Raw genomic sequence first — 22,309 nt, 5'->3', positions numbered from 1 at the left:
CGTTTTAAATTACAAATGAAAGGAGTCTTATAATGTTGAAACCGCATAAAGGATTCTCCATTATGCATGTGTGTATGTTTCTGTCTTTTAAAATGTCTTGTCGTCTTGTTTAGAATTTTTATTACTTTTTCGTATTATATATCGCGTAGTGTATCAGCTGTGTCTAATTTTATTCTTCATCTAAAGTAGATTCTGCAGAAACCTTCCTTATTTAATAATTACATGTAAAAGTAAAATGTAATAATCTCTTTTAATGTCACATTAGGTAAATCAGAAATAGGGACATGGAAAACATGCACTTTGCATTGCTTTCAAGTAAGTATGGGATATGTTGGCTGTATCCCACAAGAAATTAAACGTATATTTTAGAGAAAAATATGACGCTCTGCTTGTACTAAATGTAACGACATTTCTGTCTTTTTAGTGAACGCAAGCATCGCGTTAAAGGATGTGCGGGGAACCCTCTACAGCTCAAAACTTTGGTGCCTGTGTTCGTTTTCCTGAACGGCAGAGATAGGACGCCAAATATAGCGACGATTTTCATCAAGGTAGTTTTCATTTGCTATTTTAAAAAACGCTGTTTCTCTTTTTTGTCTCTCAATACTTAATGGATTTGTCCACTTCGGAAACTGCGCGATATTGTGTAATATAATACATATTTTATTGTATTAAAACAGTAGACTTTTTAGACCTGATAAATAATTGGGGTTTCACGTGGTTTGATAAGAAAATGTGTAAATAAACGCAAATCATTAAAAAAAATAGAGCATAGCAGTACATCACATGTTATTATATAAGCGCCTCTGGCAATATAACAAACACCGCTGCATTAAAGCGCTATATTAGGCCTTCGATCATTTAAAATTAATTTGCAGTTCATTTCAAATTATTTAATTTTAGAAAGATATGTCATTATGTTACTTATATGCCGAATATATTTAGCTTTAAGGAGTGTCAAGCCTTTTCCAAAGACTGATTTCTCAGTAACCGCTATATCCATTTAAAAACAAGCCCGAAACAAGACATTTTCGTATTAGCATTAGCTCGTATTTATAATTTTAAATCACATCTTCAATAATAGTATTATATTAGAACACCTTTTCAGTAACGTATCTGCATAAATAGTCCCATGTATTATCTTAAAATTTAATTACGATAAGGTCATACCGTTTTGTTGCCCGTTTAAAAAAGATAATGAGTTAAAACAACAACAATAATAAATAACATTTAAAAAGTGAAGGGTATTAAAATGTTTAGCTGAACTGCAGACGTAGATTAGCAGAGTTCCCTGCCAGGCCTGGGAAGCTGCTATTACACTGCATCTCAGGGGAGAAGGGCTCGCATTAACCGCTAAATGAATATTTGACGAGGGCTCATTCCCAAGTATTATTTCTACAAACGTGTCCCTGCTGGACTTTCAAAGGGTCAGGGAGCAGTGGTTCAATTAATTATTTATACAACTAGTGGACCGGGTTGTAATAGCGGAACATGTTTCTTGAACTAGTAACTTTAATGATCGAATACTGCATATATTTTATAGGATTTGCTGCGCTTTACCCTGTTAGTACTATTTATAAAAATGCTTACTTGCATACGTTTAGAGTATCATATTTATTTTGATTCATTTAGAAAAAAAATAGATATAACATGTTTAAATTAACTATAGTATATGAAAACTACAGCTCTGACTCACATATATTTTTTTTAACGCTGCTATTTTCGTAAATAATTAAAGTGTGAGTATAAATATGGTAGACGCCGGGGAATTTTTTTTTTATTATGTTTATTATATTATTTAATTTTTATGCATAATGGCGAGTGGGAGTATTTATTACAGGTATTGGCACTTTCTTTAAAACATATAAAGCGGTCTAAAATTATAACTAAACTTCTGTAGTCTTCAACTTTATAGGAAGTGCACTGGACACCCACTGAGGTTTTGTGACTTGCAAAGTCGTCCGAGAAAACATGGCGTTGCCCCCGACGCGCATAGAAGGCTGTCCTGCAGTAGCGACGCGATCCTCATTCATAGCCATTACGAGAAGAAACTGAAAATGCATCGTCAGGTTTGCGTTCAGCCCGTTAGTTGTGTGCTTCGGCTCTCGGTACACTGCTCAGATGTTACTGTAAATAATGGAAATGTGTACATCAGTGACATTTGTTTGAATAATCGTAGTTTTGCACTGTGTACTCAAGTCATAGACCTGCGTTTTTGTGTTTTCTGTGTTGCACCAGAAATATTGAATTTTGTAATTCGATATATCATTCTCTATGCAACAGGATCAGGATAAAACTGAGAAGACCAGAGTGCAGGAACGTGGAAAGTATATTGCGGCAGCACACATTGGAAGGGTGGTGACATTTTAAGACTAATGTGAGCAGCAACAGGTGGTAAGCGTATATTAGTTCTCTCGTTAATAAATAACAATTAATAATTTTGTCGCGTATTTATTTCTATTTATACAAAAAATTGCCCTTATGATATCGCACAGCGAGTGCTTTTAATGCCACAGTCGTCATCGATAACAAGTTATGGATCTTCATTGAGTGCACTGCGCCTTTTGAAGCGCGCGTAGTTTCCCATCAATAGCTGAGACAAATACCGTCTGACAATCATTTTAGACTCTCTAATTGCTGTTTATTATTTTATTTTAATTGCTCTGTTGCCGGTTAATTTTATCTTGCATGATGCTGTTAGCTCGTTTTACTTGTATATATTTTGTGTACATTTTTAAAGATGTTAAATTATTAGGAAGTGAAAGCACGTGCTGCGATGAGTAAAACATTTAATATTGCTTGGTTTTTTATTTGGTTGAATTTTGTCCTAGGACTTGGGGAAAAAGACGTAATTGGTGTGGTGAACAAACGCAAACTCAGCCTGAGAAGCTTATCATCCGCAACCAGATTTACTATATGCTAATGAGGAGCATGACGTAATCTGTCTGTAAATTATGAATGTATTTTATTTTAGCTTCATTTCCCTGTTTCGCAAACATTTCGGGGACAGTATGTTGTACATTATAATAACGACACGGGGCTAACGTTTAAAATGAAGTTTAGACCAGTAATCTTCCAGTTTTTGCCTCATTACAGACGAACGAGCACGTGCCTCAAAAAAGTTGTATTTTATGTATATTACTGGTTAAATAATTTAATATTTTGTATTAATTTAAAATATGAGTTCCATAATATAACAAAACAAATTGGTAGCAGCTATTCTGCGTATATGACGTGTTTGTCGAACATGAGTTTGAGTGTCATTCATTTCCCATCTACTTACAGCAGCAGAAATACTTTACTTATTCTTTAAGGTTTTTAAATTAAGCATTTTTAAAAACCTCTAAACAATTGGATATTCGGGTTAATGACATGCAAAACAGGGAAAACGTTTTTATAAATAATGACTTGTTCTTCATAGTTTATTTTTTTCTTTTTCGGATGGGGGAGTTACGGAGGGCAGGCGTGCAACATTGTGAGATGTGTTGAATTGAAAACTGTCAGAGATGTCGTCTATTTTAACAGTCTCTCATGGGGTGAATGCCAGTCGCTCCCTGATCCAGTGCAGGTGCAGGAAAGCGGGGGGATGGGGGTCTCTCCGCTCGGCCAAAATGCGCATTCTCTTCAATAGACCACACACTGTCAGCCAGCATGGCATAAACTCTGCGCTTCTCAGACTTTTTTTCCCCTCGCCCAGGCCTCACTGAGTGCATTTTAGTGCTTCACAAATCACACAAGTACTAGTCTGAATTTCTCCGGAGCTCCGCTAATGTGCCCTCTTCGTCTCCCTTCTCATCGCCACCATCATTAGGTTTGTCATTGTTATCACTGCTGCAGAGTGGCTGGATGGGAGGAAATAGCGCACAGCGGGTCGACATATAATGCACCAAATATTTTTAAAGTATTATAGCAGTTAAAACTTTTTTTAACTAATCGTTGTTATTTTTTCTGAGATTGCGGAATGGGAGCCCTGGCTGTCCTTCTCGCGTAACTCATTTGGAGTGGTGACCGCATAGCCTACGTTTGCCCAACAAAACACCGTTTTTTTTTTAAGTAGGATTTATACATTATGTGTTTAATGTACGATTTAAATAATAGACGGAAAGTACAGATTTTACACCTTAAATAGTCGAAAACATGCAGAATTCTTAAGATGCGTAGACTGGTATATAGATAGTTACGTACAAGGTGTAAAATGAAACCATCAAAACATAAATTGCGACCAAATTAGATGTCTACAAACTTTAAATTTTGCCAACGTGATTTTGTGCGCTTCCCACGCTGACAGAATTTAACTTTTGGACTCTTCAGCGAATTCACTGAAAACTTATTAATATATAATTAAACAAAGGAGTGTTCTGTCTACTTAAAAATAAAACATTAAATTATGGCATATCACAACAAAAGCCTTTCAATTATTTCCCTTTTAAATTTATAGACTACATGTTGGAATGACACCGGTAAATGTTACTCATTCGCCTTTATACACAATACATGGCTTTAGGGAATGTTTATTTAATGGCAAAGCATGCGAACATTGCACCTGATATCATCAACTTAAACTCAAATATAAACACATTGTTTTATAACAAATTCGAGTTAATACGTTCTTAATAGCAATATAACAGCGGATAATTGGCCCTTTTTTTCCAGACAACAATGTAAATCGCCATCTCTTTATTATTTAATAACGTCAAACGCTTCGTTGGATTGGCTCCGACAGTGAAGGCCTTTTCTTTGCATGCAGTGTTTTTTAAGGGGGGAACAATACAAACCTAATTGTGGAGATTTCAGAAGTTGGCTGCAGTGAGTGAACATCAAAGATAGGCAGATGCGCGCTGCCCCCTCGGTCATAGCGGGTCCGCAACCATGGGATGCAGCGTCCCAGCAACACCTTAAAATCTCTTACTTATAACTTATTTTGCTTGACAACGGAGGACTTATCGCACGTGATTTATAACTGATTAAGAATAAGGCTCTTATAAACACACAAACAAACAATAAATAAATAAATAAATAGATGTATTTACAAAAGTACATATATCCGCACTTGTAAGTGTTATACCCCAAAGCTAAACACCGTAGTAAATACGAAATAATAAAACTCAGGTTTATATAGGAAATAATTTCAGCAGCTTTCGGAGAGTAAACTATTTATTCTAAGATATTGTTGCCCTCGCAATAAAACAGCAAAAATGACACCTAGCAACAAGTGACCACTAATAAAGGCCTTACAGCGTACTTAATACTTTGCGCCGTATTTGATGTTAATGTGATAGTAAGTTAGGAATACTTATTTTATTGATTTGGTTATTTATTGTAGGCCCATGGCTACAGAATTTGCTCGTGAAAAGAGGCTGTGCTACTTTTCCTGTTTCCCCAGTTAATAGCCCACCCTATGGTTAGAACAATATAGGCTTTGATGGCAAGCTGCAGTCAGCAGTTCACAACGGTGCAGGACAAACTCGACCTTTAATAGCCCATGGACTCAGCCAGAGAGGTGAAAGAGGCAGGGAAGCCGGGCACGGGGAAGGCGGGGGTGGGGGGGGGGGGGGGGGTGTGCTGCTGCGTCTCACATTATTTAATACTGAAAAATATCCTTGGACTCAGTGCCTGTTTATCTCCCGTGGAAACATGTATGTAGAGATGACTAAACACATTTACAGAATTACGGTGCGTTCTACGCCATCCTACACAGAAAAAGGAAAGCGATGCATTCCATCTTGAAAGTTTTGGCCTACATACCATAATGTACACGATTATTATCCAGATATAACTGTGGCACATTAATAATGCGTAATGTCACGTATTTTTCAACAGCATGAATTATACAAACCAGTATTCAGTCTACTTGCTTTATAACCTTTATTGTTTTGTCTTTAATCGTACAGTGTTTCTTAAGTTGTATTTCCTAGATTTATCCCGCTAACAAAAAGTTATTACCTCATCAAAAGAAACAAGGGCTTAAGCGTGGTTTAAAATTATATTATGTATATATGTTCTTTTTTAAAAATAAATAATTTCTTATCTAAATGACGGAAGGAATGCCCTCGTATTATCCCCGCGTGTGAATTGTTGTAACTTTGCCATCCCAATGTAGTAGACAAAAAGGCTCGTTTGATCAGTGCGCTTTAAATCGGTTGAACACGGGCCGTGACGAACAGCCTCGGTTGTATTTTCTGGCAATCGCTCCCCGAGGGAATGCTTTTTAAGATCCGGCGTGTAAAAATGGCACGATGTGTCCCGTTTGATTTATTTTTTATGTAACTTTAACAATATGATCACGTTTGCGTGCAAGCAGGATAAATTAGAAAACGCAAGTGAGATTTAAAAATAATTAAATAAGTTAACAAGAAATTATAATTTAAATGACGTTTTTGCGTCATTTAAACACTTCGTGAATGTCCATACTTTCCATATAATGACAACGAATTACTGAGGTAGATCAATGAAAATTTTGTTCATGTCAATATATATATGAAAAATGTTATGTTATATTATATGGTATATGAACATATATGTTTATATATTGAATATATTCCCGTCATACGCGGTATGAACTGCTCTCTCCTCCCCTCCCTCTCTGTCTCTCTCTCTCTGCGCTTGCTGCCATCAAACTTCTCCAACAGGAGTCTATTGTTCTCCCAATTTTCCTCCCAATTTCAGGCTTCAGTTGCATATCTGAACTTCTTTCTTAATGACGGTATTACCATCTGATTTGCCTTAGATCTCAAAAGATATACATCTTCGATTTGAAGATGGAACACGATAATAGTCTGTGGCATGTCAAATTTATTTCTCCATTTTATTATATTTTATAATGGCTTTATTAAACGAGCAAAATATCTTAAAACAGCCGTACACAAAACTGGCCTTCGGTTACTATTGTATCATTATGAGGTAGATTAACTGCAAAATAATTAGGCCTACTGAAAATCGAAATTCATTGGTTTAGTTGATCAGCTACGTTAAATTAAAAACGCGTTCCGATGTTTTAAAATGAAAATATTAGCTATTCTATTTTTTATTTCTCCTTCTCAGTCACAGGGGTCCAAGCTAATCCAAGGGAAAAAACTGGGCCCAAACGCCTAAAACAACTCAGTTAAATAATTTATTCCTATAAGTATCGTAAATACAATTGGATCGGTTATTTTTTTTCTAAATAAAAAATGCAGCTTGAGTTTCAAACGATGGATCGCATTTGTCGGTGTACTGCATGATCTTCACCGAATTAAATTTGTAAGGTGAGACTTCTCAAGGGCCACTTCATTAACAAAGATTTATCGGGTGACGTCGCGACGGGCCCGTTTAACGACTCGGTAATACCATTTCTTTTGGGGGACCCGAACGATTTAGGCCTAATCGGGACGCCTGCGATTCTCCGTTACCAACAATTTGCTATGGAATCGTTCAAAAACAAGTTCTCGAAAGAATTTCCATGATTAAACACACTTGAATGATAAAAGTAGAAAGTATTAGAAATTAAATGAGCACATTCTTAATCATAGATCATTTAAAATAGTTGTGTTAAATATACTCAATTACACGCATGACTGAACTCCAACAGTAAATTCTGTCCATCCACTTGGTAGCCTATTCTTTCGCAACAGCCAAAACTGGAAACTCGATTATGTTGAATCCATACATTTCTACGGATTTCATCAGCCTAATTAATTCTCAAGTGTGGTCCATAGGTCTAAAACTGAATGGGCTTCTTTTGCTACCCAGACAAAGACCTTGCTGGAATGTGGATGTAGATTTTCTTTTTTCCCCTTTAAAAATATTGCCAAGGGCCATCTGTAGCATTTTCACGAGAAGAGTGGATTAGATGGTAAGCAATATGTTATGTACAATACAACACAATATAAACAGATGAAAGCACAACATGGTATGTGTGTATATATATATATATATAGGGATGCTGCAATGCACTGCGTTTCATGTCATATTTTGAAGCATAATAAACGTTTTTTTTTCACTCGGCAAGTGATTAGCAGAATTAAATTTTAATGCTGCAATTTAAAGATTAAATAAAAGTTGATTTGTTAATTAGCTTTATTGTTTTGATGCGCACAATGTTTTTCTAACGACTGTTAACCATATGTTAGATTCCGGTTTGCATACAGTTCAGTCTTAATCGCAGATACTGAGACATACCACAATGTCGTTGTTTGCAATAATAATAATGGCAATAATAATAATAATAATCATGATTATGATGATGATGATGATGATGATGGAGGATTATCGATTTGTCCTGAGTTAAAAAAGAGGGTAAAAGTACGTGATCGCCGACTTGCACCTGTGGCAGGTTTATTGTAATTTAGAGCTTGGAGATTCAGAGCGGTTGGAGGTATGGCAATCAGTGCAGCCCCGGTCACCGCTTTCGATTGTAAATAAGAGGAGTTCACACGCCGATCAAGTGACCGGAGGGAACAAGCGAGCCATTTTAACCAGGTGGCTATCTCCCCATCGTGGAGATCAGAGCTCTGTCACTCCTGAGCGCGTCATTGTGTCCCCTCTGTGAAATGACAGCTACTTCAGAAAAGAGAAGCAAATAGCAGGATGGGATTTCGCTGTCAGAGTGAAAAAATCCTGCATTATTCTAAGCAGACCGGTGCACAAAATTGACAATTCACGCACAATTTATAATATTTTCTTTTTTTTTTAAAAAAAACAAAACAAAACAAATAACATTTAAAAACTACTGTTGTTTCAAACAAGTCTGCAACGTTGTCTTTCGTGTGAGTTTTTACATTTTAGATGCATTGTGATGCGCGAGCAATCTAATTAAATGATTAGGCCAATGTCTTCGGAAGAATCATTTAAAATTTTTATATTTTTATTATTTTGAGAAGTAATGCTGATACAGGTGTTTATAATATAAGCAATACATCGTGTACAATTCAGATATCAGTTCTTCTCAGATATCCAAAGCGTGAAATGTGTGATAAAAAATGGACGCCTGATATCTATAAAACATTGCATCGTGTAGCCTATCTGGTATCCCTTAGGTCCTGAAAATGACTTCAGGATTATCAAAAAGCTTATTCAGTTTAAGGCGTTAGTTGATTGCAAAAAATCTTACTCGGTTGCTTTCTCTGTTCTTTCAAGGACCGATTAGTTGTTGAAAAAAACATTTTTGGATATCGAAAGCTAGCGAGATGTTTAGTTAAAATGTATAACCAGGCCTAGGTGATGCCACTACATCTATCATTCTATGGCAAACCAAGAAGAAGATCTGGAGCCCACTGAAAAGTGAATAGAAAATCACAATATGACTCCTTTTGACTCGTTCTTCAGCGACATTCAGATGAATCACTTGACGACGCAGTCAATATAGCTAGTTTTTTTACAGCGCATTTTAATAAGTTCCTTTACTTTAATCTATACATCGAAGTGAAAGCATATTCACACAAGCTGAAGCTTCTGGATAATTTATCTAACAGCTCGACTCATCGGCTGATAGCGATCATATTCAATGAGAATGTTCTTTAACCGTATTCTGTACCGGATAATTGTTCGGAGTGTATGGGCGTTTCTTCATACCAGATGATCGAAACCTGCATATTTACTACTTTCTCCGTGATAGAACGTTGCAGTTAGTTAGAAAATCTGTGAGGTATATCTAACAAAATCAGTCATTATAACTATAGTTAGATATACCTTACTGCCTAACTAATATTATCTATGCAGTTTATATTCTGCATTGACATACAGGTGATAACAGGTAGTTTTTTTTTCTCTTATATAATATATAATTAATCAGAAAGATTAGGGTCACATACATAATTAGTTAGGACTTCTTTGAACTCTTCAGTTGTACTGTGAAGCAAGATAGAGCGGTTTGAACCTCTTGTAGGATTTAAGGCATATACAAGAGGTTAAGACAATTAGCCACGAAATATTCCATATTAACATATTTATTTAAACATTAATTTTCTTCATATAAAGGCCTTTTACCTGATAGAATTCGTATTGTTACATTGAAAAGTTTTATTAAAGCTTTTTTGAATGTTATGACCGCCACCTTGTGCAGAAACAGGTTCTCGCAGGTTACAGAAAGGCAAATGGAGAAGTAAAACCTTAAAGTTTTTTATGTACAGTGTCCTGGAACAGTGAAACCAACTGTGACAATTTAGTCTGTAAGCAGGAACTTAGCAGAGAGAGAAAATGATGAAAACCTGCCAAGTTTAGACTTCTTTCCAAAACAGTTCATATTTAGCCATCTCTAGTAAAAAGAGAACAAATCTATGATGTGTGGTAGTTTGATTTCATAAATCAAGTGACACATGTGAATGTATAGCAGTAGATCCTGCAATTGTTTTCTAAATATATTCATAACAGGATGTTCAGGAACATAAGAGATACAGCCATTTCATTATTACTCAGTAAATTACCAGGAATATGCTACCCTTATTTTATCAGTAAGCAGGATGAGCTTGGGGTGCCTAGTCACTGTCGAAACTGCCAGAACAATTCAGTTACAACAACTGAAGTTTGAAGAGGTCAGCTTGTGGGGTCAACAGCTCTGGCCTCTGCCTGTACCAGAGAACCTGGTCTGTTGTGGGAGGGCTATCCCGGGCGATTGCCGGGCGTGTTATGGGAGAGCTACCCCGGGCAAGAGCCGGGCATGTTGTGGGAGATCTACCCCGGGCAAGAGCCGGGCATGTTGTGGGAGATCTACCCCGGGCAAGAGCCGGGCGTGTTATGGGAGAGCTACCCCGGGCAAGAGCCGGGCATGTTATGGGAGACCTACCCCGGGCAAGAGCCGGGCATGTTGTGGGAGATCTACCCCGGGCAAGAGCCGGGCGTGTTATGGGAGACCTACCCCGGGCAAGAGCCGGGCGTGTTATGGGAGAGCTACCCCGGGGCGAGCGCCGGGCGTGTTGTGGGAGACATACCCCGGGCAAGAGCTGGGCATGTTATGGGAGAGCTACCCCGGGCAAGAGCCGGGCATGTTGTGGGAGAACTACCCCGGGCAAGAGCCGGGCGTGTTATGGGAGACATACCCTGGGCAAGAGCCGGGCGTGTTATGGGAGAGCTACCCCGGGCAAGAGCCGGGCATGTTGTGGGAGAACTACCCCGGGCAAGAGCTAGGCGTGTTATGGGAGAGCTACCCCGGGCGAGCGCCGGGCATGTTATGGGAGAGCTACCCTGCCAGACGCCGGGTGTGTTGTGGGGCAGCTACTCTGGGCAAACGCCGGGTGTGTTGTGGGAGAGCTACCCCGGGCAAGAGCCGGGCGTGTTGTGGGAGATCTACCCCGGGCGAGCGCCGGGCATGTTATGGGAGAGCTACCCTGTCGAAGCGTCGAGTGTGTTGTGGGAGAGCTACCCTGGGTGAGCGCCAGGCGTGTTATGGGAGAGCTACCCCAGCTGAGTGCTGGGTTGTTGGCCTCTCCCTCTGATATAAATTTTTGGCGTCAGTTTGCAGCCAGGTCTTTCCTGGTGGCTTGCGAAATCGATTTTAATCCTGGGACCCTGTCTAGGAGAGGCACGCTTGACAACCTGGGTGAGGATTTAGCTGCCAATGACACATTTCCACTCAGCGTTGTGAGGGTGGGGATGGGAGGGGAAGGGTATGTGTTAGAAGTGGTCATTAAAACCTTATTAAAAGTTTTCAATGGCAAGGAAGATGGTTAGTGAATGCATTTGCAGCCTTGGAACAGCGGTCTTGAGAGCGTTCGCTGTTCGAGAAGTGCACATGTAGGTGGGACGTCATCTTCCCGCAGCATTTCTTATCGTTAGATATTTATAAATTCCTCATGTTTTCGCATTTCCCCAAGCAGCACTCGTGAACAGACATTATTCAGCACTGGACAAGATTAGTGTGAAGTTTTCATGGGAGATGAAAGTATGTAATTTCAACTGAGTTGTTAAAAGGAGTCTCAGTGTGATCTGAGAGGGAGAGAGAGAAGCGGTGAGAGAAAGAGAGAGAGAGAGAGAGAGAGAGAGAGCGAGAGCTGTCTAAGCGTTCAGTGTGTGATCCAACACAGTGCTGACATGGTTGTGCTGTCATCAGTCCTGATGTTGTAAGACAAGGACAGACTAAATACATTGAACATGACCAGTGTTCTCTCAGTTACATGTTTTGCATAAAACATTACAGATGAAATTAAACTGTGAAGTAAGCCACAAAATGCAATAAATGTGCTCTCGATCTTTTCCTACAAATATTTGTATTTTAGTGATCTAGCGTTAGCAGACTCATATGGGACCAAAAACTATGTAGCAAATAACTATTTATTATCTTAACCTGCAACTGTTCTGTATATTTTAATTGATTAAAGTCATAGCAGTTATTGACTCAAATAATTTCCAATCTGAGATGTTCAGTTCCACTTCTAATTCTCTAAGCTTTACTAGATCATTTTTATACATGTATACTTGTATTGTTGTTATTAATCCTGTCCTAATTTGCAAAATAGAATTATAACTGGATGACTAATTTAAATGATTTACAGATAAAAATAGCTTTTTGATTATTCTTAATTACATTCGCAAAACCTGGAGCAGATAGGTTTGATTACTTTTCCAGGCTAAACCACAACGTTTAAAGTGTCTGTCTGCTCTTTAGAATTTATTTAATGTATATCTGAGATTCGATTCGATGTTTCGTATAATAATCCAAACGTTTACGATGACTGTAAGTGAACTTATAAGTGAAACCTATGTATATATTATCAATGATACATGATACTGGAAAACCAAAGAGTGAGGAAGGAAGGAAGGAAGGAAGGAAGGAAGGAAGGAAGGAAGGAAGGAAGAGCAAATGAAACAGTGGGAGCAGCTAATGGTTCTGTGCTGTCACATGGTTACTGTGTTCTGGGTGCCTCATACAGATCATTTACTGACCCTGAATGAATCATAACGCTGCTCATTTGAAGAATAACATGTACGTCCCACATTTATAAGTATCCACTTCCTATTAAACATTGTTGCAGAAACACATGAAAGTAATTTAACTTCTTCTGACGTAATTGTGACATTTTCCACTGGTTATTTTTTTGAAAGTCTGTTCATACGCGTGTAATGGTGCCCCTTCTTGTGACAGGTATGTTCACACCACAGCCAAAGGACAGTCTCCCTACTTCATATCCAAAGTAGGAATAACAGAGATAAACAGTATTTAGTTGGTACTTTCCACGGCCCTTTAAATTGACAGGTGATTATGTTGAGCCAAAATGTTGTTCAGAGAAATTATTTTCAATAATTGGTATCTTAGAATGATTCACAAACCACTACAGATATGAATAATTTAAAAAAGAAATCACTTTATAGAAATAAATACTCAGTTTATAGACAACTTCAACCTTTCAAATGTCTGAAAATTGCTTTCTCTGTTGCTAAAGATGATTTAAATGGGGCCCAAATATACAGAGACAGAGGTCTTCAGGTACTTGAAATGATGGTCTGGCACATCCTGGTCTACTTTAGAATACAGTCAGCTGTAGTTCTGCTTGCTCTATGCTGAAGGTGTCAAATGAGCGATAGTTTGTTTGGTACTAGTATGAAAGCTGTGTACTGGCTTCAGTGTAGCTGCTAGATGTGACTGTGATGCCCTCTGGGCACAGGTGTGGCCAGGCTTGAATTTCAATTGAAAACATTCGTGTCATAGACAGGATCTCTTCGCCACCCTTGTTTCATGCATTTGTCATGCAGTCTGAGGGGCAGATGAATTCCACACAAGCGAGAACGCAGCGCCACACATCGCATTGTTGGCTGACTGTCACTATGTGGAGAGACCCGAAACACGTGTGTATACTGCCGCTGTTAAGAGGCCTGATTTTCTGCACAGAGCCAGTCACGCTGACCAAGAACAGCAATTTCAGCCTCTGTCAGAGTTTTGCGCAATCATTTCCATGCTCATTATTCATTAGTGACATTCAAATTTGATAGCAGATTGATTTCTTAAAATTGATAAGGACAGAACTTGACTTAGTGATGTTACATAAACATCCTCAGATTAAATGTACAAAAAGACCATCCCCTATGCATAAAGACTCCAAAACTAGATCAAACATTAAGTCAGAGGAATGGAAATCTTCCAGCAGATTCTGTGGAATTATAAAATCCTGTGTATTATAAAACCTGAGACATGGACGTCCGCGCCTTAGCAAAAGGTAGACATTACGTTAAGCGTTGGTTCTGTAACCAAGGTGCTGGTATTGATGTCAGTCTGTTTCTCAGTAAATGCCCCTGATGGTGGAATGTGAGCAGTCATGCTATCCGGCGGTTCAGTTTGGTTTTCTTCTGGCTGGAGCAGAGCTGTTGGAATCCTCTAACAAGCAAAGTGCCAGATCCACTTAATACAGGTTTAACATGCCCTGTCCACAGCCGCCGAGCCACACCGCCTACTGCCTTTTGAATCGGGCAGTGGAACTCGGTGGTTCCCCCTGACTAACAGGGTAATTTTAGCGAGCTGGCACTCCTCGTGCATGTCACACAGGCATTGTTTTAAAGCTGCTGCTTCTGGGGGCCCTGGGTTTTCATCCATCGGCACAGCGTGATGTCAGCAAACCGGCAACAAAGGCAGGTGCCGAATGCGTGGCGTTTGCGTATTACGGGGGCCCGGTCTGGGCTGAACACTGCCCTCTTTTCACAGCAAGGCGAACCAAAAGTGGTGGGGAATGCCGCCGGACATTAGAGCCGAAGGCAGATGGGGCTCAGCTTCTCTGTGGGCTGGCATGCCTGTTGCTGTGGGGGCACTTATACAGCTCACTCAGAGCAGTACAATGTCATGTGGGATGTCCAATTGATTTATGTTCTCACATTATATTTGTTAGCAGAAACTGTAGGTATATTTCCATATATGTTCTGAGATACATTTTACAGTACAGCAAACATTTTACTTAGCATGTTTTAATATTTTGGTTTATGACAATATTCAGGGTTCCTACGCAGTGTAGAACAGTATGGAATTTGATTTTGATGTTTTAACTATGGAAAAAGGAAATAATTCTGGAAATATTTTGGTAGACTAGTACAACAAACTGGCCTACTATGTATTGAATTTACTTATTAAAGCCTTCGCAGCTTTTGATAAAACTGATGTGATGTGAGCTGGTCGTCTGCGACAGAATGTGCATAGAGTGCACAAGGAAGAGCGACGTCCCAAATCAAGGTGTGGGGGTGTGTCTATGGGGGGGCACGCTTAATTAATGCAGGCCTGGCTGGGAAATTCCAAATGTTGTAACTGGTTGGCTAAAGATCCCAGATGTTAACAGAAAGCAAAATGCAGTCTGTGTAAAGCTGTTCGAAATTCCCAACATGGGTGAATTGGTGGGCAGTAGGTGCCAATGGCTAATATCCTGGTCAGGGTGAGATGGGGGGGGTGATTTACCAAATCGTTGGTGCCAACCCCCCCATAACATTTATGCTTAGTCTGGAAAAGCGTGAAAAATAAACATGGAAAGTGTGTAGGAACACTAAATAATGAAACATCCGCAGGGAATATTACCTACAGATCTTAAGACCTACCTGTTGCACATGTTGCGTGACAGTTCATCTATAGGCTGCACTCTTAGTACATTAGGTGCCTAGAAGCTAGATTCTGGATATTCAGGACCCATACACCCATACAGGACCCAAACTCCACACACACAGAGCCATGACTTTAACTGTGCTTGTGGAGGTAACATGGTACTAACATGGTACAAACATGGTGCAAACATGGTGTAGTAGCAATGTTATTTTATCAGTCAGGTGTGAAGTCAGAGGATTTTTCTGTGGCATTATTAGTTCTGAGTGTTTCCTATGACATCAAGAACATAGACCAAAATGTTTTAAAACTAGTGACTAAACAGTGATACACGGTGCTTGGGGAGCACACAATTACCTTTATCATCAAAATCCTACCAGGATTTATTCGGAAATACTAAGAAATTTGCTATTAGTATCACGGGCTAGAGAACTGCTGTCAAAGTAAACATAACATTATTGTATATTCTCACCAACAAAACAAAGGCAAATGTAAACAAGAAAATAGGACAGGATAAGGTAGAAAGAAGTACAGGCAGTCCATTAAAAACATCCAACTTACAGACAACTCGTACTTACTAACTGTCTGCCATAAAGTCTGTTACCTTAAAAATTCATGTTAAATACAATGGTTCGTAATAACGAAAGCACGCACAACTTTGAGACGCTCATGAATACATTGCGTGGGTTCAGAGGCTCGTCGTACGGTATAGTACTGTATGTAGTTATCTATTATTACTGTATTATTACTATCATATTCATATGCGGTATTTATATTGTTCTGAATTACCTACAAATCTGACTTAAAGACAAATTTAGGAAACAGATCTAGTTTGTAACCTTGGGACTGCCTGAAACCTGGCATATGTATAATAATAATTGATACTTTATTGATCCCTCTGTGGGGAAATTGTCTAACTAACCTTGGTAGGAGGTATAGGAACCAGGTTAATATTCAGACTTAATAATTTTATGCTAACTAAACACAAAACCGGTGATTTAAAAACCAAATGAGGAATTGGTGTATTTAAATTGATTATATGCCTTATCACTACCCTCGCTGAGACCCTATGTACCTCGGGTACGAGAGGTTTTAATGTCGCATGCACAGACGGACATTGACAGGTGTCGGATAATATCCGTAACTATCCTGGCTATCACATGAATACTTTAATTAATAGCTTTGCATATAGATTTGCTACATATGATTTAAATGAAAAGGCAGAAGACTAAAAACAAGCAATACTTCTCATTTGCGATAGAGAGACTCCCAGTTGGCCATTGACTTTATCCTCCATCCAGTAGATTATTGTTTCATTTTATTATGTTAACTTAATAGCTTTGGAGTATTTAAGGATGGTACAGTGCAAAGTATTTTTACACAAGACTCATTGGCCCTGTCGTAATGAGTTAGTCCTGTTCTGAGACCATCTTGGATTATTCTGGCTGGGCAGACATATAATTTCAGTTTGAAAACATCAGGAATTGGGTTTAATAAAGATGTCTGGGCTTAGCTATGCATGCTACTCATAAAGCTCATGAAAAGCAAATGAAGCGGTTATGACAGGCGTTAAACAAGGGTGACCCTTACATTTGCTATTGCTGTATTCATTTACAGTGGCCCTTGGTGACTGGTTACGTTATCATTTTTGGTGGCAATTTTGGGCATTAAATGTAAGTTAAACATTCATCTGTAACTGGTTTCCGATCCAGGCTGCTTGTGCACACTTTAAAGATGTGACCGGTTTTCCCGAAGCACCAGGACTGATGGCGGTCCATAAAAGATGATATCTTGTACAGAAACCTTTCTGGCTTTTGTCACCTCACTACCCCAGGTACCGGGAGTGCCACGTGCAGCTGAGATGGCGTGTATCCTGACAGTGCAGGCGTGTGACAGAGCTGTGTGGGTACAGCACCAGCAGATGTCATGGTAGCATGCAAAGAGGCAAACTCCCAGACCGGCTGCTCCTCTTCTTACACCTGGACTGGGGTGCTGCCCACCGGGGACTCCCATGATGCACTGGTGGGCCCCAACCAGGGCCAGAAGTCGGATGCCGCCAGGCTTCGCCACCTGACGGAAACCCGTCGTTTGTGCTCCACTCTGCCGGAAATGAGAGCATTGCCCTTAGGAGCAGCCTGTGCGTGGCGATCGCTGCATGGTATGTGCTGTTTCCTCCATGCCCTTTTTTTTTTTGTTGACGGAGGATGCCTACAGCCCACATTGTACACGCCATTTATTTCCCATAATCCTTTTGTTTTGTTCTGCAGTCTGAACGTATGCATATGCTTCTGGGAGTTGGACATTATGCAGCCGCCAACTGCTGCCCCTCAATGTTAGCAATTTCTTTCCTAACCTGGGCTGACACAGTGCTCTAGACAGGGTTGTTTTTCTTGCTAGCAATTTCTGTGAGTATCATCACCAGGGTGCCCCGCTAAACAGGACACAACTGGAGGACCTGCACATTTCTCATGCTGGGATGATGGTTACACGTTTGGCCCCTGAATCCCGCCCCTTCATTCTCCCCACCACCAATATCACTGACAGTCACAGACCAAGGGGTCATTCAGAGTGGGCCAGGACAGCTCATTTGAATTGATGAGTGATTCCCAGGCATGCACAACTCATGCAAATCTATACTGTCGAGGTTAGCAGAGCAGTATGCAGGTTTTGAATATTATTCCCATTCAAAGACTTGAATTGTTGAGTACTTAAAAAGCTGTTCAGCGCATTGTCTCAGGTGGGCTTTATTTAAATAATTGCTGTTGTCAATGTAAAATATGATTTTCATTGTATTCTCTTGTTGCAGAGAAGCACGAGCCTCCACACCTATTGGCCAAGTTCTAAGACCTTTCATGCTGACTAAGCATCTTTGCACGTGAATTTGAATAATTTGTATGACCAGGCAAGAGGTCCACTTTTAAAAGTTAATATTTATAATAAACAATCACAAAGAACTTGATGTATCTTTTCATTTATTTGTGGAACATTAGGCGGATATTTCATTTCATGCTGTTTATTGTGTGGTGCCGCTGTGTTTACAAACTGATACACTATATCATTGCTTTTCCATTCCATTCATCCAGCCATACAGATGCTTACTGTGTATATGGTAGTATATGGTACACTGATTGAATGCCAGTCATATTTTGGATTCTAAGGAATATTTAAATTATTTTTAAATGTGTGGTCTAAAAATGAGAAATGGGACTGAGTGATTAATTGGACCATCCATCCATCTTCTAACTGCTTTGGGAGTTTAGTCTACCTTGCGAAATAGCTGGAGTTCAGACTTGCTATGGTCCACCATGGCTCTAGCAAACATTCCTTTGTTCATCCTAACCCAATCTGAGTCTTTCATAAGGTCTGTTATATCACAATTTTTATAGAATTCAAAGTTGGTGAGCAACCCATGTTTCAATGCCTCAATGTGCCAAAGAACACAACTAGCGATGGCATGGTCGGCCTCTGAAGGGGCGACTTTGTCCGCTCTGCCGGGCTCAACAGCATCCCTTTATGCTGCCCTTACTGTGAAGAATAAGGGTGGTCGGGGGCTTGTCAGTGGCTCAGTCAGATCTGTGCTGAACTTGGAGAGGAGTCATGTCATTGTGACATACTGTAAAACAGCAGCTCTCATTCAGGGCTGACCTGTCCCAAGCAAATGCCCAGGGCCAGCTGCAGCTTTGAGCCCAGACAAGGCTCTTCTTTCTTTGAGGCCCAGACTTTTCAACTTGCCAATGACTAGCCTGCCTCTGGAATACTTATGATTATACAGTCACCCTCTTAAATTGCAGAAGATTTACAGACCATGCCTCTTTATTATTAGATTATATGTAATTCCATCATTTAAAAGCAATGCATCGGCTATGGGATGAGTCTGTGTTTGTTTACCTCATCATACCCATACATATCGCTCAAAATATGTTACTGTAATTTTTATCTTTGAATTGCCAATTGTATTGAATTGTCAGAGTAATAAAAATCGATGTAAAAATGAAGTGTTTTTTTTCACCTAGATGACAGAAAGAAGACAGTGAAGAAAGAATGATTTAAGATCATCTGCATTTTTTTGTTATTAAATGCAGTTTACAAATCATATTGCTTCTTCTGATTTATTACAAGCATTAATTATCATTATTATTACATAAGGCGTCATTATCCTTCTGTAGGGTCGTAGTCATTCTGTTCCACATGCTTAGTTACACTTCATCACAAACCATTCTGCCAACTCATGTCGCAGGTTCATTGCTTTCACTTGCTAATTATATTTAAATGAAGGAAAGAATATTTTTCTCGTATACGCTCATAATAAACAATGGGTTTGCAAATGTTTGTTGAATAAACACAACAAACATTTACAAAATCACAAACACCAATCATAAAGACCAAGACTAATCTAATCCAGGACCAAACATGAACTTAAACTGGATTAACCCCAGACTAAACCTAGACTAAACTATGACCAAACAAGAAGCAAAATTGCACGAATGACCAAACAAGAGCAGTGCACATGTAAATTTAAAGCTCAGAACGCAGGACTAAAAACTAATTCTAAATTCTATCTAAATTGCAAACAGCAAGATTTATCAATACCACCAGAACTGACCTGCATTCCCCTGGTGGTATTTGCAAAAGTTTTCTTTTTATTTCATGTAGCTAGCTATTACTAAATTAAAATAGATTAATTAAATTAATAAATCTAGGCAGCTAATTAAACCCTCACATTACAGTATAGTGAAGTCGATTCAAAGCTTCAATATGACATGCATAGCTTGCTTACATGCAGTAGAAAACTAACTGGTTCTCCACATATACACTTACCACACAGACGTCCAGCCAGGGCTAGCTTTGCTAAATTAATAAAACAACACTATAATTCAGCATGCGCACTAAAACATACATACGTACAAAGACGCTGTGTAAAAGACGATCCGTATCAGCAGGAGCAGGGCTCGCGGCTAATTTAAACGAGACGTGGAGCAGACAGTGCGCAACGCTTTCAGTGTTGCTGTTTTTTATGCACTGCAAGTGTGTGACCGCCTCTCATTAGGAAGGTAATACAGTGTAATATGTTATAAATACCTGCTTAACTCCTGCTGTTATCAGTACCGCGGGTGTGTTTTGGATCATGTATGAACGCGTGCCACTGCCAGAGCTTTTAGCCAATGACGTGGCAGCACAAGGTGCTGCTGCGTCGGGATGCGTTCAGGGGCACTCGGAAATTACCGTTTTCCGCTCAAATCTTTGCCCGATCTCCTCATTGGCGTATTTTAATGTTTACCATTTCCAGCAGGGTGGCACTGCGGGGTGGCACGGGCTCTGTTAGAGGTGGCAATTGCCCCCCCTTTGGCTCCGCCTCTGCTCACAGGACTTGAGCCCAGATCTGCCACAGGAATTACAGGTATCCTGCTCCATTTCCCGTGCATCTGGAGGCCGACGGCAGAGCTGAATGGTGCCTGAGGGCCCTAGGCTGGACTGAGGCATTACTAACATGGGCTGTACCCCAGGGCACCAAACTGTAGGGGGGGGAGCAATTTTTTCCTGGTTGCTACAGCAGCATTTTATTCTGTAGGTAGAACCCCAATAATGACTTAGCCCAGGGCCCCCACCCCTCTAAATTCAGCCCTGTGTGGGCCATCGATCGGCTCTTGAGTCTCTTGTGCTGGATCGACTTGTGCACTGAGGGAGCTGGGTCAATCCCAATGATACTGTACGTTTTCTTCATGTGTAAATTTCGCTCGGTCATTTATGGTTCTATTGTTCAGCATTTTTTACAAGAAAGTCTCTCAGTTGTCCACTGATAAACAGAGGTTTTTGATGGCAGCATAAAATAGGCTTTAACAGTCTTTTCAATATTTTGTAAATTGTATACTAATTAGAAAGCCATTATACAGGCAATTTTTTAATATTAAATACCGAGATTGCTTCTGAATTTCGGAGAGTTAAGCTGGCCTTTAGCACAAAATGGAGATGACAAATGGCAGAGGGGAATATCACACTATCTTCATTGGAAATAATGAATCTTTTATTACTATAGTGGTTTAAGGACAACTCACAATTTGAATATAAATTAATCTAATTTTAAAGACTCAATTAAGGCCCAGTGTAGAATTAACAGAAGTATCTATGGGGACAAAGTGGAAGAGTGAGGCTTCTGGTGATATACAGGTTTACATATTCAAAACTACGTCAATGTGCCAGCTGTTATCTGTAATTTCTTTCCGGAACACTGGGACCCGTCCACTTCTTTCTTCTTAAGTTGATGTTGAATATTCTAATGTTTCAGCCATTTATTTCTCTTCTGACAATTTAAAGGAATGTGACATTTGGATCAAGATATGATAATGTTGTCGTGCTCAATTTAATGCTGGGGTGCATCATGTTATTCTAACCCATATTGCACTCAGGGGTGATGATGTCAGCATCTGCCTAGTTTGATGAATTCATCTATGCCCCCTATACAAGTAAGGTTATCTGAAGGTTGATGGTTTTGGATTAACATGTTTTAAGATGATATAGCAATTAAATGTTTAGATTGAATGTTAGCATATAAATGCAGCTGGAGTTGTTTTGACAGTGGCTGTAGGTAGGAAATGTTCCGGTCCTTAGTTCCAAGAGAAGTATATAATCGGCAGGCTGTTGGACCATTTCACACATTCTGACATTTATAAACTTTAAGTTTGATGATCCAAGAAATCGAAATGGAGTTTATTGCGTTTGCCTACATTTACATTTTTAGCAGATGCTAACCAGCTCTGTTTTTGACACCTTGGCCAAAAGCTGGATAATATGAAATGAACAGAAACGACTGACGAATTGTATGTATTCAAATGC

General features: G+C 39.5%; 1 long non-coding RNA gene across 5 annotated transcripts in view; it reads left to right on the top strand.

The window, feature by feature from the left end:
- Nucleotides 1-18,432, top strand: part of LOC125709149 (uncharacterized) — a 40,746-nt gene extending 22,314 nt beyond the window's left edge. For 4 of the 5 annotated variants that reach the window (XR_007382627.1, XR_007382625.1, XR_007382626.1 and 1 more), the window contains 3 exons: nt 425-548; nt 2,281-2,391; nt 17,313-18,432. This is a non-coding gene — a long non-coding RNA (uncharacterized LOC125709149). The remainder of the gene's footprint in view (nt 1-424; nt 549-2,280; nt 2,392-17,312) is intronic. The other variant, XR_007382629.1, reaches the window with a different exon arrangement.
- The last annotated feature ends 3,877 nt before the right edge of the window (nt 18,433-22,309 follow it).

The sequence above is a fragment of the Brienomyrus brachyistius genome, chromosome 15, assembly GCF_023856365.1.
Source record: "Brienomyrus brachyistius isolate T26 chromosome 15, BBRACH_0.4, whole genome shotgun sequence".
Taxonomy (NCBI): Eukaryota; Metazoa; Chordata; class Actinopteri; order Osteoglossiformes; family Mormyridae; genus Brienomyrus; species Brienomyrus brachyistius.
The sequence above is the reverse complement of the archived record's forward strand: the minus strand, read 5'-3'. Positions and strand labels throughout refer to the sequence as shown.